Here is a 19079-nt window from a genome sequence, read left to right on the forward strand (position 1 = left end):
TATAGAATACTGAATATATTAAAGAACATACTAGAATACTGAATATTATATTAAAAGAACATATAGAATACTGAATATATTAAAGAAACATATAGAATACTGAATATATTATATTAAAGAACATATAGAATACTGAAATATATTAAAGAACATATAGAATACTGAATATATTAAAGAACATATAGAATACTGAATATATTAAAGAACATATAGAATACTTAATATATTAAAGAACCTATAGAATACTGAATATATTATATTAAAGAACATATAGAATACTGAATATATTAAAGAACATATAGAATACTGAATATATTATATTAAAGAACATATAGAATACTGAATATATTAAAGAACATATAGAATACTGAATATATTATATTAAAGAACATATAGAATACTGAATATATTATATTAAAGAACATATAGAATACTGAATATATTAATTAAAGAACATATAGAATACTGAATATATATATTAAAGAACATATAGAATACTGAATATATTATATTAAAGAACATATAGAATACTGAATATATTATATTAAAGAACATATAGAATACTGAATATATTATATTAAAGAACATATAGAATACTGAATATATTATATTAAAGAACATATAGAATACTGAATATATTATATTAAAGAACATATAGAATACTGAATATATTATATTAAAGAACATATAGAATACTGAATATATTATATTAAAGAACATATAGAATACTGAATATATATTAAAGAACATATAGAATACTGAATATATTATATTAAAGAACATATAGAATACTGAATATATTATATTAAAGAACATATAGAATACTGAATATATTATATTAAAGAACATATAGAATACTGAATATATTATATTAAAGAACATATAGAATACTGAATATATTATATTAAAGAACATATAGAATACTGAATATATTAAAGAACATATAGAATACTGAATATATTATATTAAAGAACATATAGAATACTGAATATATTATATTAAAGAACATATAGAATACTGAATATATTAAAAGAACATATAGAATACTGAATATATTATATTAAAGAACATATAGAATACTGAATATATTAAAGAACATATAGAATACTGAATATATTATATTAAAGAACATATAGAATACTGAATATATTATTAAAGAACATATAGAATACTGAATATATTATATTAAAGAACATATAGAATACTGAATATATTATATTAAAGAACATATAGAATACTGAATATATTATATTAAAGAACATATAGAATACTGAATATATTAAAGAACATATAGAATACTGAATATATTATATTAAAGAACATATAGAATACTGAATATATTATATTAAAGAACATATAGAATACTGAATATATTAAAGAACATATAGAATACTGAATATATTATATTAAAGAACATATAGAATACTGAATATATTATATTAAAGAACATATAGAATACTGAATATATTAAAGAACATATAGAATACTGAATATATTATATTAAAGAACATATAGAATACTGAATATATTATATTAAAGAACATATAGAATACTGAATATATTATTAAAGAACATATAGAATACTGAATATATTATATTAAAGAACATATAGAATACTGAATATATTATTAAAGAACATATAGAATACTGAATATATTATATTAAAGAACATATAGAATACTGAATATATTATATTAAAGAACATATAGAATACTGAATATATTAAAGAACATATAGAATACTGAATATATTATATTAAAGAACATATAGAATACTGAATATATTATATTAAAGAACATATAGAATACTGAATATATTATATTAAAGAACATATAGAATACTGAATATATTATAAAGAACATATAGAATACTGAATATATTATATTAAAGAACATATAGAATACTGAATATATTTAAAGAACATATAGAATACTGAATATATTATATTAAAGAACATATAGAATACTGAATATATTATATTAAAGAACATATAGAATACTGAATATATTATAAGAACATATAGAATACTGAATATATTAAAGAACATATAGAATACTGAATATATTTAAAGAACATATAGAATACTGAATATATTATATTAAAGAACATATAGAATACTGAATATATTATAAGAACATATAGAATACTGAATATATTATATTAAAGAACATATAGAATACTGAATATATTAAAGAACATATAGAATACTGAATATATTATATTAAAGAACATATAGAATACTGAATATATTATATTAAAGAACATATAGAATACTGAATATATTATATTAAAGAACATATAGAATACTGAATATATTAAAGAACATATAGAATACTGAATATATTATATTAAAGAACATATAGAATACTGAATATATTATATTAAAGAACATATAGAATACTGAATATATTATATTAAAGAACATATAGAATACTGAATATATTATATTAAAGAACATATAGAATACTGAATATATTATATTAAAGAACATATAGAATACTGAATATATTATATTAAAGAACATATAGAATACTGAATATATTATATTAAAGAACATATAGAATACTGAATATATTATATTAAAGAACATATAGAATACTGAATATATTAAAGAACATATAGAATACTGAATATATTATATTAAAGAACATATAGAATACTGAATATATTATATTAAAGAACATATAGAATACTGAATATATTATATTAAAGAACATATAGAATACTGAATATATTATATTAAAGAACATATAGAATACTGAATATATTATATTAAAGAACATATAGAATACTGAATATATTATAAGAACATATAGAATACTGAATATATTATATTAAAGAACATATAGAATACTGAATATATTATATTAAAGAACATATAGAATACTGAATATATTATATTAAAGAACATATAGAATACTGAATATATTATATTAAAGAACATATAGAATACTGAATATTTATTAAAGAACATATAGAATACTGAATATATTATATTAAAGAACATATAGAATACTGAATATATTAAAGAACATATAGAATACTGAATATATTATATTAAAGAACATATAGAATACTGAATATATTAAAGAACATATAGAATACTGAATATATTATATTAAAGAACATATAGAATACTGAATATATTATATTAAAGAACATATAGAATACTGAATATATTATATTAAAGAACATATAGAATACTGAATATATTATATTAAAGAACATATAGAATACTGAATATATTATATTAAAGAACATATAGAATACTGAATATATTAAAGAACATATAGAATACTGAATATATTATATTAAAGAACATATAGAATACTGAATATATTATATTAAAGAACATATAGAATACTGAATATATTATATTAAAGAACATATAGAATACTGAATATATTATATTAAAGAACATATAGAATACTGAATATATTATATTAAAGAACATATAGAATACTGAATATATTATATTAAAGAACATATAGAATACTGAATATATTATATTAAAGAACATATAGAATACTGAATATATTATATTAAAGAACATATAGAATACTGAATATATTATATTAAAGAACATATAGAATACTGAATATATTATATTAAAGAACATATAGAATACTGAATATATTATATTAAAGAACATATAGAATACTGAATATATTATATTAAAGAACATATAGAATACTGAATATATTATATTAAAGAACATATAGAATACTGAATATATTATATTAAAGAACATATAGAATACTGAATATATTATATTAAAGAACATATAGAATACTGAATATATTATATTAAAGAACATATAGAATACTGAATATATTATATTAAAGAACATATAGAATACTGAATATATTATATTAAAGAACATATAGAATACTGAATATATTATATTAAAGAACATATAGAATACTGAATATATTATATTAAAGAACATATAGAATACTGAATATATTATATTAAAGAACATATAGAATACTGAATATATTATATTAAAGAACATATAGAATACTGAATATATTATATTAAAGAACATATAGAATACTGAATTATATTAAAGAACATATAGAATACTGAATATATTATATTAAAGAACATATAGAATACTGAATATATTATATTAAAGAACATATAGAATACTGAATATATTAAAGAACATATAGAATACTGAATATATTATATTAAAGAACATATAGAATACTGAATATATTAAAGAACATATAGAATACTGAATATATTATATTAAAGAACATATAGAATACTGAATATATTATATTAAAGAACATATAGAATACTGAATATATTAAAGAACATATAGAATACTGAATATATTATATTAAAGAACATATAGAATACTGAATATATTATATTAAAGAACATATAGAATACTGAATATATTAAAGAACATATAGAATACTGAATATATTATATTAAAGAACATATAGAATACTGAATATATTATATTAAAGAACATATAGAATACTGAATATATTAAAGAACATATAGAATACTGAATATATTATATTAAAGAACATATAGAATACTGAATATATTATATTAAAGAACATATAGAATACTGAATATATTATATTAAAGAACATATAGAATACTGAATATATTAAAGAACATATAGAATACTGAATATATTATATTAAAGAACATATAGAATACTGAATATATTATATTAAAGAACATATAGAATACTGAATATATTATATTAAAGAACATATAGAATACTGAATATATTATATTAAAGAACATATAGAATACTGAATATATTATATTAAAGAACATATAGAATACTGAATATATTATATTAAAGAACATATAGAATACTGAATATATTATATTAAAGAACATATAGAATACTGAATATATTATATTAAAGAACATATAGAATACTGAATATATTATATTAAAGAACATATAGAATACTGAATATATTATATTAAAGAACATATAGAATACTGAATATATTATATTAAAGAACATATAGAATACTGAATATATTATATTAAAGAACATATAGAATACTGAATATATTAATTAAAGAACATATAGAATACTGAATATATTATATTAAAGAACATATAGAATACTGAATATATTATATTAAAGAACATATAGAATACTGAATATATTAAAGAACATATAGAATACTGAATATATTATATTAAAGAACATATAGAATACTGAATATATTATATTAAAGAACATATAGAATACTGAATATATTAAAGAACATATAGAATACTGAATATATTATATTAAAGAACATATAGAATACTGAATATATTATATTAAAGAACATATAGAATACTGAATATATTAAAGAACATATAGAATACTGAATATATTATATTAAAGAACATATAGAATACTGAATATATTATATTAAAGAACATATAGAATACTGAATATATTAAAGAACATATAGAATACTGAATATATTAAAGAACATATAGAATACTGAATATATTAAAGAACATATAGAATACTGAATATATTATATTAAAGAACATATAGAATACTGAATATATTATATTAAAGAACATATAGAATACTGAATATATTATATTAAAGAACATATAGAATACTGAATATATTATATTAAAGAACATATAGAATACTGAATATATTATATTAAAGAACATATAGAATACTGAATATATTATATTAAAGAACATATAGAATACTGAATATATTAAAGAACATATAGAATACTGAATATATTATATTAAAGAACATATAGAATACTGAATATATTATATTAAAGAACATATAGAATACTGAATATATTATATTAAAGAACATATAGAATACTGAATATTATTAAAGAACATATAGAATACTGAATATATTATATTAAAGAACATATAGAATACTGAATATATTATATTAAAGAACATATAGAATACTGAATATATTATATTAAAGAACATATAGAATACTGAATATATTATATTAAAGAACATATAGAATACTGAATATATTATATTAAAGAACATATAGAATACTGAATATATTATATTAAAGAACATATAGAATACTGAATATATTATATTAAAGAACATATAGAATACTGAATATATTATATTAAAGAACATATAGAATACTGAATATATTATATTAAAGAACATATAGAATACTGAATATATTATATTAAAGAACATATAGAATACTGAATATATTATATTAAAGAACATATAGAATACTGAATATATTATATTAAAGAACATATAGAATACTGAATATATTAAAGAACATATAGAATACTGAATATATTATATTAAAGAACATATAGAATACTGAATATATTATATTAAAGAACATATAGAATACTGAATATATTAAAGAACATATAGAATACTGAATATATTATATTAAAGAACATATAGAATACTGAATATATTATATTAAAGAACATATAGAATACTGAATATATTAAAGAACATATAGAATACTGAATATATTATATTAAAGAACATATAGAATACTGAATATATTATATTAAAGAACATATAGAATACTGAATATATTAAAGAACATATAGAATACTGAATATATTATATTAAAGAACATATAGAATACTGAATATATTATATTAAAGAACATATAGAATACTGAATATATTATATTAAAGAACATATAGAATACTGAATATATTATATTAAAGAACATATAGAATACTGAATATATTATATTAAAGAACATATAGAATACTGAATATATTATATTAAAGAACATATAGAATACTGAATATATTATATTAAAGAACATATAGAATACTGAATATATTATAAGAACATATAGAATACTGAATATATTATATTAAAGAACATATAGAATACTGAATATATTATATTAAAGAACATATAGAATACTGAATATATTATATTAAAGAACATATAGAATACTGAATATATTATATTAAAGAACATATAGAATACTGAATATATTATATTAAAGAACATATAGAATACTGAATATATTATATTAAAGAACATATAGAATACTGAATATATTAAAGAACATATAGAATACTGAATATATTATATTAAAGAACATATAGAATACTGAATATATTATATTAAAGAACATATAGAATACTGAATATATTAATTAAAGAACATATAGAATACTGAATATATTATATTAAAGAACATATAGAATACTGAATATATTATATTAAAGAACATATAGAATACTGAATATATTATATTAAAGAACATATAGAATACTGAATATATTATATTAAAGAACATATAGAATACTGAATATATTATATTAAAGAACATATAGAATACTGAATATATTATATTAAAGAACATATAGAATACTGAATATATTATATTAAAGAACATATAGAATACTGAATATATTATATTAAAGAACATATAGAATACTGAATATATTAAAGAACATATAGAATACTGAATATATTATATTAAAGAACATATAGAATACTGAATATATTATATTAAAGAACATATAGAATACTGAATATATTAAAGAACATATAGAATACTGAATATATTATATTAAAGAACATATAGAATACTGAATATATTATATTAAAGAACATATAGAATACTGAATATATTAAAGAACATATAGAATACTGAATATATTATATTAAAGAACATATAGAATACTGAATATATTATATTAAAGAACATATAGAATACTGAATATATTAAAGAACATATAGAATACTGAATATATTATATTAAAGAACATATAGAATACTGAATATATTTATAAGAACATATAGAATACTGAATATATTATATTAAAGAACATATAGAATACTGAATATATTATATTAAAGAACATATAGAATACTGAATATATTAAAGAACATATAGAATACTGAATATATTATATTAAAGAACATATAGAATACTGAATATATTATATTAAAGAACATATAGAATACTGAATATATTAAAGAACATATAGAATACTGAATATATTATATTAAAGAACATATAGAATACTGAATATATTATATTAAAGAACATATAGAATACTGAATATATTAAAGAACATATAGAATACTGAATATATTATATTAAAGAACATATAGAATACTGAATATATTAAAGAACATATAGAATACTGAATATATTATATTAAAGAACATATAGAATACTGAATATATTATATTAAAGAACATATAGAATACTGAATATATTAAAGAACATATAGAATACTGAATATATTATATTAAAGAACATATAGAATACTGAATATATTATATTAAAGAACATATAGAATACTGAATATATTAAAGAACATATAGAATACTGAATATATTATATTAAAGAACATATAGAATACTGAATATATTATATTAAAGAACATATAGAATACTGAATATATTAAAGAACATATAGAATACTGAATATATTAAAGAACATATAGAATACTGAATATATTAAAGAACATATAGAATACTGAATATATTAAAGAACATATAGAATACTGAATATATTATATTAAAGAACATATAGAATACTGAATATATTAAAGAACATATAGAATACTGAATATATTATATTAAAGAACATATAGAATACTGAATATATTAAAGAACATATAGAATACTGAATATATTATATTAAAGAACATATAGAATACTGAATATATTATATTAAAGAACATATAGAATACTGAATATATTATATTAAAGAACATATAGAATACTGAATATATTAAAGAACATATAGAATACTGAATATATTATATTAAAGAACATATAGAATACTGAATATATTATATTAAAGAACATATAGAATACTGAATATATTAAAGAACATATAGAATACTGAATATATTATATTAAAGAACATATAGAATACTGAATATATTAAAGAACATATAGAATACTGAATATATTATATTAAAGAACATATAGAATACTGAATATATTAAAGAACATATAGAATACTGAATATATTATATTAAAGAACATATAGAATACTGAATATATTAAAGAACATATAGAATACTGAATATATTATATTAAAGAACATATAGAATACTGAATATATTAAAGAACATATAGAATACTGTAATATATTAAAGAACATATAGAATACTGAATATATTATATTAAAGAACATATAGAATACTGAATATATTAAAGAACATATAGAATACTGAATATATTATATTAAAGAACATATAGAATACTGAATATATTAAAGAACATATAGAATACTGAATATATTATATTAAAGAACATATAGAATACTGAATATATTATATTAAAGAACATATAGAATACTGAATATATATATTAAAGAACATATAGAATACTGAATATATTATATTAAAGAACATATAGAATACTGAATATATTAAAGAACATATAGAATACTGAATATATTATATTAAAGAACATATAGAATACTGAATATATTATATTAAAGAACATATAGAATACTGAATATATTATATTAAAGAACATATAGAATACTGAATATATTATATTAAAGAACATATAGAATACTGAATATATTATATTAAAGAACATATAGAATACTGAATATATTATATTAAAGAACATATAGAATACTGAATATATTATATTAAAGAACATATAGAATACTGAATATATTATATTAAAGAACATATAGAATACTGAATATATTATATTAAAGAACATATAGAATACTGAATATATTATATTAAAGAACATATAGAATACTGAATATATTATATTAAAGAACATATAGAATACTGAATATATTATATTAAAGAACATATAGAATACTGAATATATTATATTAAAGAACATATAGAATACTGAATATATTATATTAAAGAACATATAGAATACTGAATATATTATATTAAAGAACATATAGAATACTGAATATATTATATTAAAGAACATATAGAATACTGAATATATTATAAGAACATATAGAATACTGAATATATTATATTAAAGAACATATAGAATACTGAATATATTATATTAAAGAACATATAGAATACTGAATATATTATATTAAAGAACATATAGAATACTGAATATATTAAAGAACATATAGAATACTGAATATATTATATTAAAGAACATATAGAATACTGAATATATTATATTAAAGAACATATAGAATACTGAATATATATATTAAAGAACATATAGAATACTGAATATATTATATTAAAGAACATATAGAATACTGAATATATTAAAGAACATATAGAATACTGAATATATTATATTAAAGAACATATAGAATACTGAATATATTAAAGAACATATAGAATACTGAATATATTATATTAAAGAACATATAGAATACTGAATATATTAAAGAACATATAGAATACTGAATATATTAAAGAACATATAGAATACTGAATATATTATATTAAAGAACATATAGAATACTGAATATATTATATTAAAGAACATATAGAATACTGAATATATTATATTAAAGAACATATAGAATACTGAATATATTATATTAAAGAACATATAGAATACTGAATATATTATATTAAAGAACATATAGAATACTGAATATATTATATTAAAGAACATATAGAATACTGAATATATTATATTAAAGAACATATAGAATACTGAATATATTATATTAAAGAACATATAGAATACTGAATATATTATATTAAAGAACATATAGAATACTGAATATATTATATTAAAGAACATATAGAATACTGAATATATTATATTAAAGAACATATAGAATACTGAATATATTAAAGAACATATAGAATACTGAATATATTATATTAAAGAACATATAGAATACTGAATATATTATATTAAAGAACATATAGAATACTGAATATATTAAAGAACATATAGAATACTGAATATATTATATTAAAGAACATATAGAATACTGAATATATTATATTAAAGAACATATAGAATACTGAATATATTAAAGAACATATAGAATACTGAATATATTATATTAAAGAACATATAGAATACTGAATATATTATATTAAAGAACATATAGAATACTGAATATATTAAAGAACATATAGAATACTGAATATATTATATTAAAGAACATATAGAATACTGAATATATTAAAGAACATATAGAATACTGAATATATTAAAGAACATATAGAATACTGAATATATTAAAGAACATATAGAATACTGAATATATTAAAGAACATATAGAATACTGAATATATTATATTAAAGAACATATAGAATACTGAATATATTATATTAAAGAACATATAGAATACTGAATATATTAAAGAACATATAGAATACTGAATATATTATATTAAAGAACATATAGAATACTGAATATATTATATTAAAGAACATATAGAATACTGAATATATTAAAGAACATATAGAATACTGAATATATTATATTAAAGAACATATAGAATACTGAATATATTAAAGAACATATAGAATACTGAATATATTATATTAAAGAACATATAGAATACTGAATATATTAAAGAACATATAGAATACTGAATATATTATATTAAAGAACATATAGAATACTGAATATATTAAAGAACATATAGAATACTGAATATATTAAAGAACATATAGAATACTGAATATATTAAAGAACATATAGAATACTGTAATATATTAAAGAACATATAGAATACTGAATATATTATATTAAAGAACATATAGAATACTGAATATATTATAGAACATATAGAATACTGAATATATTATATTAAAGAACATATAGAATACTGAATATATTAAAGAACATATAGAATACTGAATATATTATATTAAAGAACATATAGAATACTGAATATATTAAAGAACATATAGAATACTGAATATATTATATTAAAGAACATATAGAATACTGAATATATTAAAGAACATATAGAATACTGAATATATTAAAGAACATATAGAATACTGAATATATTAAAGAACATATAGAATACTGTAATATATTAAAGAACATATAGAATACTGAATATATTATATTAAAGAACATATAGAATACTGAATATATTATAGAACATATAGAATACTGAATATATTATATTAAAGAACATATAGAATACTGAATATATTATAGAACATATAGAATACTGAATATATTATATTAAAGAACATATAGAATACTGAATATATTATATTAAAGAACATATAGAATACTGAATATATTAAAGAACATATAGAATACTGAATATATTAAAGAACATATAGAATACTGAATATATTAAAGAACATATAGAATACTGAATATATTATATTAAAGAACATATAGAATACTGAATATATTATATTAAAGAACATATAGAATACTGAATATATTATATTAAAGAACATATAGAATACTGAATATATTATATTAAAGAACATATAGAATACTGAATATATTATATTAAAGAACATATAGAATACTGAATATATTATATTAAAGAACATATAGAATACTGAATATATTATATTAAAGAACATATAGAATACTGAATATATTACATTAAAGAACATATAGAATACTGAATATATTAAAGAACATATAGAATACTGAATATATTATATTAAAGAACATATAGAATACTGAACATATTATATTAAAGAACATATAGAATACTGAATATATTATATTAAAGAACATATAGAATACTGAATATATTATATTAAAGAACATATAGAATACTGAATATATTATATTAAAGAATATATAGAATACTGAATATATTAAAGAACATATAGAATACTGAATATATTATATTAAAGAACATATAGAATACTGAATATATTATATTAAAGAACATATAGAATACTGAATATATTAAAGAACATATAGAATACTGAATATATTATATTAAAGAACATATAGAATACTGAATATATTAAAGAACATATAGAATACTGAATATATTATATTAAAGAACATATAGAATACTGAATATATTAAAGAACATATAGAATACTGAATATATTATATTAAAGAACATATAGAATACTGAATATATTAAAGAACATATAGAATACTGAATATATTAAAGAACATATAGAATACTGAATATATTATATTAAAGAACATATAGAATACTGAATATATTAAAGAACATATAGAATACTGAATATATTATATTGAAGAACATATAGAATACTGAATATATTATATTAAAGAACATATAGAATACTGAATATATTAAAGAACATATAGAATACTGAATATATTATATTAAAGAACATATAGAATACTGAATATATTATATTAAAGAACATATAGAATACTGAATATATTAAAGAACATATAGAATACTGAATATATTATATTAAAGAACATATAGAATACTGAATATATTAAAGAACATATAGAATACTGAATATATTATATTAAAGAACATATGGAATACTGAATATATTAAAGAACATATAGAATACTGAATATATTATATTAAAGAACATATAGAATACTGAATATATTAAAGAACATATAGAATACTGAATATATTAAAGAACATATAGAATACTGAATATATTAAAGAACATATAGAATACTGAATATATTAAAGAACATATAGAATACTGAATATATTATATTAAAGAACATATAGAATACTGAATATATTATAGAACATATAGAATACTGAATATATTATATTAAAGAACATATAGAATACTGAATATATTATAGAACATATAGAATACTGAATATATTATATTAAAGAATATATAGAATACTGAATATATTATATTAAAGAACATATAGAATACTGAATATATTAAAGAACATATAGAATACTGAATATATTAAAGAACATATAGAATACTGAATATATTAAAGAACATATAGAATACTGAATATATTATATTAAAGAACATATAGAATACTGAATATATTACATTAAAGAACATATAGAATACTGAATATATTACATTAAAGAACATATAGAATACTGAATATATTATATTAAAGAACATATAGAATACTGAATATATTACATTAAAGAACGATTTTCTTTGCATTTATGAGCTGTTTTTGTCATAATATGGACTTGGTCTTTGACAAATATGACTATCGCAGTTGTAAATGAGAACTTGTTCTCAACTTGCCTACCTGGTTAAACAAAGTTAAATTAAACAAATGAAGAAATACCACCCCTACCTTGTCACAACACAACTGATTGACTCAAACGCATTAAGGAGGAATGAAAATCCACAAATGTACTTTTCAGAAGGCACAACTGTTAATTGAAATGAATTCCAGGTGACTACCTCATGAAGCTGGTTGAGAGAATGCCAAGAGTGTGCATAGCTGTCATGATGGCAAAGTGCAGCTACTTTGAAGAATCTCAAATCTCAAATATATTTTGATTTGTTTGACCTTTTTTGGTTACTACGTGATTCCTTATGTTGTTTCATAGTTTTGATGTCTTCACTATTATTCTACTGTGAAGGAAATAGAAAACATCTCTCTGGTTTTATCCCAAATGGCATAGTAATTCTATAGGGCTCTGGTCAAAAGTAGTGCACTAAATAGGGAATAGGGCTCTGGTCAAAAGTAGTGTACTATATAGGGAATAGGGCTCTGGTCAAAAGTAGTGCACTATGTAGGGAATAGGTCTCTGGTCAAAAGTAGTGCACTATATAGGGAATAGGGCTCTGGTCAAAAGTAGTGCACTATATAGGGAATAGGGCTCTGGTCAAAAGTAGTGCACTATATAGGGAATAGGGCTCTGGTCTAAAGTAGTGCACTATGTAGGGAATAGGGCTCTGGTCTAAAGTAGTGCACTATATAGGGAATAGGGCTCTGGTCTAAAGTAGTGCACTATGTAGGGAATAGGGCTCTGGTCTAAAGTAGTGCACTAAATAGGGAATAGGGCTCTGGTCAAAAGTAGTGCACTATATAGGGAATAGGGCTCTGGTCTAAAGTAGTGCACTAAATAGGGAATAGGGCTCTGGTCTAAAGTAGTGCACTATGTAAGGAATAGGGCTCTGGTCTAAAGTAGTGCACTATATAGGGAATAGGGCCCTGGTCTAAAGTAGTGCACTATATAGGGAATAGGGCTCTGGTCAAAAGTAGTGCACTATATAGGGAATAGGGCTCTGGTCTAAAGTAGTGCACTAAATAGGGAATAGGGCTCTGGTCTAAAGTAGTGCACTATATAGGGAATAGGGCTCTGGTCTAAAGTAGTGCACTATATAGGGAATAGGGCCCTGGTCTAAAGTAGTGCACTATATAGGGAATAGGGCTCTGGTCTAAAGTAGTGCACTATATAGGGAATAGGGCTCTGGTCTATAGTAGTGCACTATATAGGGAATAGGGTGGGATTTGGGACTTTTTCGCACTGATGGGACACTCCCTCTGATTCGGTCTCAACCTCAGACAGACAAACACACCGTTCGTTAGGTATATCCCCGAAGTAAAGGAAGAAGGAGGAATAGATAGGATAGGAAGGATTTCACACCTGACCACCTGTCAACAGTGATCCATGACCCAGTCAGAACAGAACAAGCCCTGTGAGACAGTCTAGATATAGTCACTGTCTGAATACTGCTAATAGAGGACACCTGGGGTACACACACACACACACACACACACACACACACACACACGCGCCGCGCACACGCACACGCACACGCACACGCACACACACACACACACACACACACACACACACACACACACACACACACACACACACACACACACACACACACACACACACACACACACAACAATAACCAAGGGTCAAAATAACCATACATTCAACAATAACAATAAACTTACAGTAGAGGACATGTGCAGGTTGATTGGTCTGTCAGACACTGTCCCTCAACTTATGGCAGGCAGCAATGTAGTGCGCTGCCAACCCACAGCTCTCTGCATCCTCCTCAAACAGGATGGGTAGTCTCTCTCTCTCTCTCTCTCTCCTCTCTCTCAATTCAATTCAATTCAATTCAATTCAATTCAAGGGGCTTTATTGGCATGGGAAACATGTGTTAACATTGCCAAAGCAAATGAGGTAGACAATACACAAAAGTGAAACAAACAAAATGAATTAACAGTAAACATTACACATACAGAAGTTTCAAAACAATAAAGACATTACGAGTGTCATATTAAATATATACAGTGTTGTAACAATGTACAAATGGTTAAAGCACACAAGTTAAAATAAGTAAGCATAAATATGGGTTGTATTTACAATGGTGTTTGTTTTTCACTGGTTGCCCTTTTCTTGTGGCAACAGGTCACAAATCTTGCTGCTGTGATGGCACACTGTGGAATTTCACCCAGTAGATATGGGAGTTTATCAAAATTGGATTTGTTTTCGAATTCTTTGTGGATCTGTGTGATCTGAGGGAAATATGTGTCTCTAATATGGTCATACATTGGGCAGGAGGTTAGGAAGTGCAGCTCGGTTTCCACCTCATTTTGTGGGCAGTGTGCACATAGCCTGTCTTCTCTTGAGAGCCATGTCTGCCTACGGCGGCCTTTCTCAATAGCAAGGCTATGCTCACTGAGTCTGTACATAGTCAAAGCTTTCCTTAAGTTTGGGTCAGTCACAGTGGTCAGGTATTCTGCCACTGTGTACTCTCTGTTTAGGGCCAAATAGCATTCTAGTTTGCTCTGTTTTTTTGTTAATTCTTTCCAATGTGTCAAGTAATTATCTTTTTGTTTTCTCATGATTTGGTTGGGTCTAATTGTGCTGTTGTCCTGGGGCTTTGTGGGGTGTGTTTGTGTTTGTGAACAGAGCCCTAGGACCAGTTTGCTTAGGGGACTCTTCTCCAGGTTCATCTCTCTGTAGGTGATGGCTTTGTTATGGAAGGTTTGGGAATCGCTTCCTTTTAGGTGGTTGTAGAATTTAACGGCTCTTTTCTGGATTTTGATAATTAGTGGGTATCGGCCTAATTCTGCTCTGCATGCATTATTTGGTGTTCTGCGTTGTACACGGAGGATATTTTTGCAGAATTCTGCATGCAGAGTCTCAATTTGGTGTTTGCCCCATTTTGTGAAATCTTGGTTGGTGAGCGGACCCCAGACCTCACAACCATAAAGGGCAATGGGCTCTATGACTGATTCAAGTATTTTTAGTCAGATCCTAATTGGTATGTTGAAATTTATGTTCCTTTTGATGGCATAGAAGGCCCTTCTTGTTTTGTCTCTCAGATCGTTCACAGCTTTGTGGAAGTTACCTGTGGCGCTGATGTTTAGGCCAAGGTATGTATAGTTTTTTGTGTGCTCTAGGGCAACGGTGTCTAGATGGAATTTGTGGTCCTGGCGACTGGACCTTTTTTGGAACACCATTATTTTGGTCTTACTGAGATTTACTGTCAGGGCCCAGGTCTGACAGAATCTGTGCAGAAGATCTAGGTGCTGCTGTAGTCCCTCCTTGGTTGGTGACAGAAGTACCAGATCATCAGCAAACAGTAGACATTTGACTTCGGATTCTAGTAGGGTGAGACCGGGTGCTGCAGACTGTTCTAGTGCCCGCGCCAATTCGTTGATATATATGTTGAAGAGGGTGGGGCTTAAGCTGCATCCCTGTCTCACCCCACGACCCTGTCTCACCCCACGGCCCTGTCTCACCCCACGGCCCTGTCTCACCCCACGACCCTGTCTCACCCCACGGCCCTGTCTCACCCCACGGCCCTGTCTCACCCCACGGCCCTGTCTCACCCCACGGTCCTGTGTTTTCTTTTGCCAATTTTAACCGCACACTTGTTGTTTGTGGTTTTTATAATGTTGTATGTTTTCCCCCAACACCATTTTCCATCAATTTGTATAGCAGACCCTCATGGCAAATTGAGTCGAAACCTTTTTTTTTAAATCAACAAGACTGCCTTTGTTTTGTTTGTTTGTCAATTAGGGTGTGCAGGGTGAATACGTGGTCTGTCGGATGATAATTAGGGTGTGCAGGGTGAATACGTGGTCTGTCGTATGGTAATTAGGGTATGCAGGGTGAATACGTGGTCTGTCGTATGGTAATTAGGGTTTGCAGGGTGAATACGTAGTCTGTCGTATGATAATTAGGGTGTGCAGGGTGAATACGTGGTCTGTCGTATGATTATTAGGGTGTGCAGGGTGAATACGTGGTCTGTCGTATGGTAATTAGGGTGTGCAGGGTGAATACGTGGTCTGTCGTATGGTAATTAGGGTGTGCGGGGTAAATACGTGGTCTGTCGTATGGTAATTAGGGTGTGCGGGGTAAATACGTGGTCTGTCGTATGGTAATTAGGGTGTGCAGGGTAAATACGTGGTCTGTCGTATGGTAATTAGGGTGTGCAGGGTAAATACGTGGTCTGTCGTATGGTAATTAGGGTGTGCGGGTTAAATACGTGGTCTGTCGTATGGTAATTAGGGTGTGCAGGGTAAATACGTGGTCTGTCGTATGGTAATTAGGGTGTGCAGGGTAAATACGTGGTCTGTCGTATGGTAATTAGGGTGTGCAGGGTAAATACGTGGTCTGTCGTATGGTAATTAGGGTGTGCAGGGTAAATACGTGGTCTGTCGTATGGTAATTAGGGTGTGCGGGGTAAATACGTGGTCTGTCGTATGGTAATTAGGGTGTGCAGGGTAAATACGTGGTCTGTCGTATGGTAATTAGGGTGTGCAGGGTAAATACGTGGTCTGTCGTATGGTAATTAGGGTGTGCGGGGTAAATACGTGGTCTGTCGTATGGTAATTAGGGTGTGCAGGGTGAATACGTGGTCTGTCGTATGGTAATTAGGGTGTGCAGGGTAAATACGTGGTCTGTCGTATGGTAATTAGGGTGTGCGGGGTAAATACGTGGTCTGTCGTATGGTAATTAGGGTGTGCAGGGTAAATACGTGGTCTGTCGTAATTTGGTAAAAAGTCAATTTAACATTTGCTCAGTACGCTGTACAACTCTCTCTCTCAATTGAATAGCCTTTATTGACATGGCAAGTTAACCTTTTACGGGGGCAGACCGACACCGGTACACTTATGACAACGTCCAGCTCAAAGTGCAGGGCGCGAAATTCAAAATCTATTTTTTAAAAATATTTAACTTTCACACATTAACAAGTCCAAGACACCAGATGAAAGGTGCACATCTTGTGAATCAAG

This window comes from Salvelinus fontinalis, chromosome 29, assembly GCF_029448725.1.
Source record: "Salvelinus fontinalis isolate EN_2023a chromosome 29, ASM2944872v1, whole genome shotgun sequence".
NCBI lineage: Eukaryota > Metazoa > Chordata > Actinopteri > Salmoniformes > Salmonidae > Salvelinus > Salvelinus fontinalis.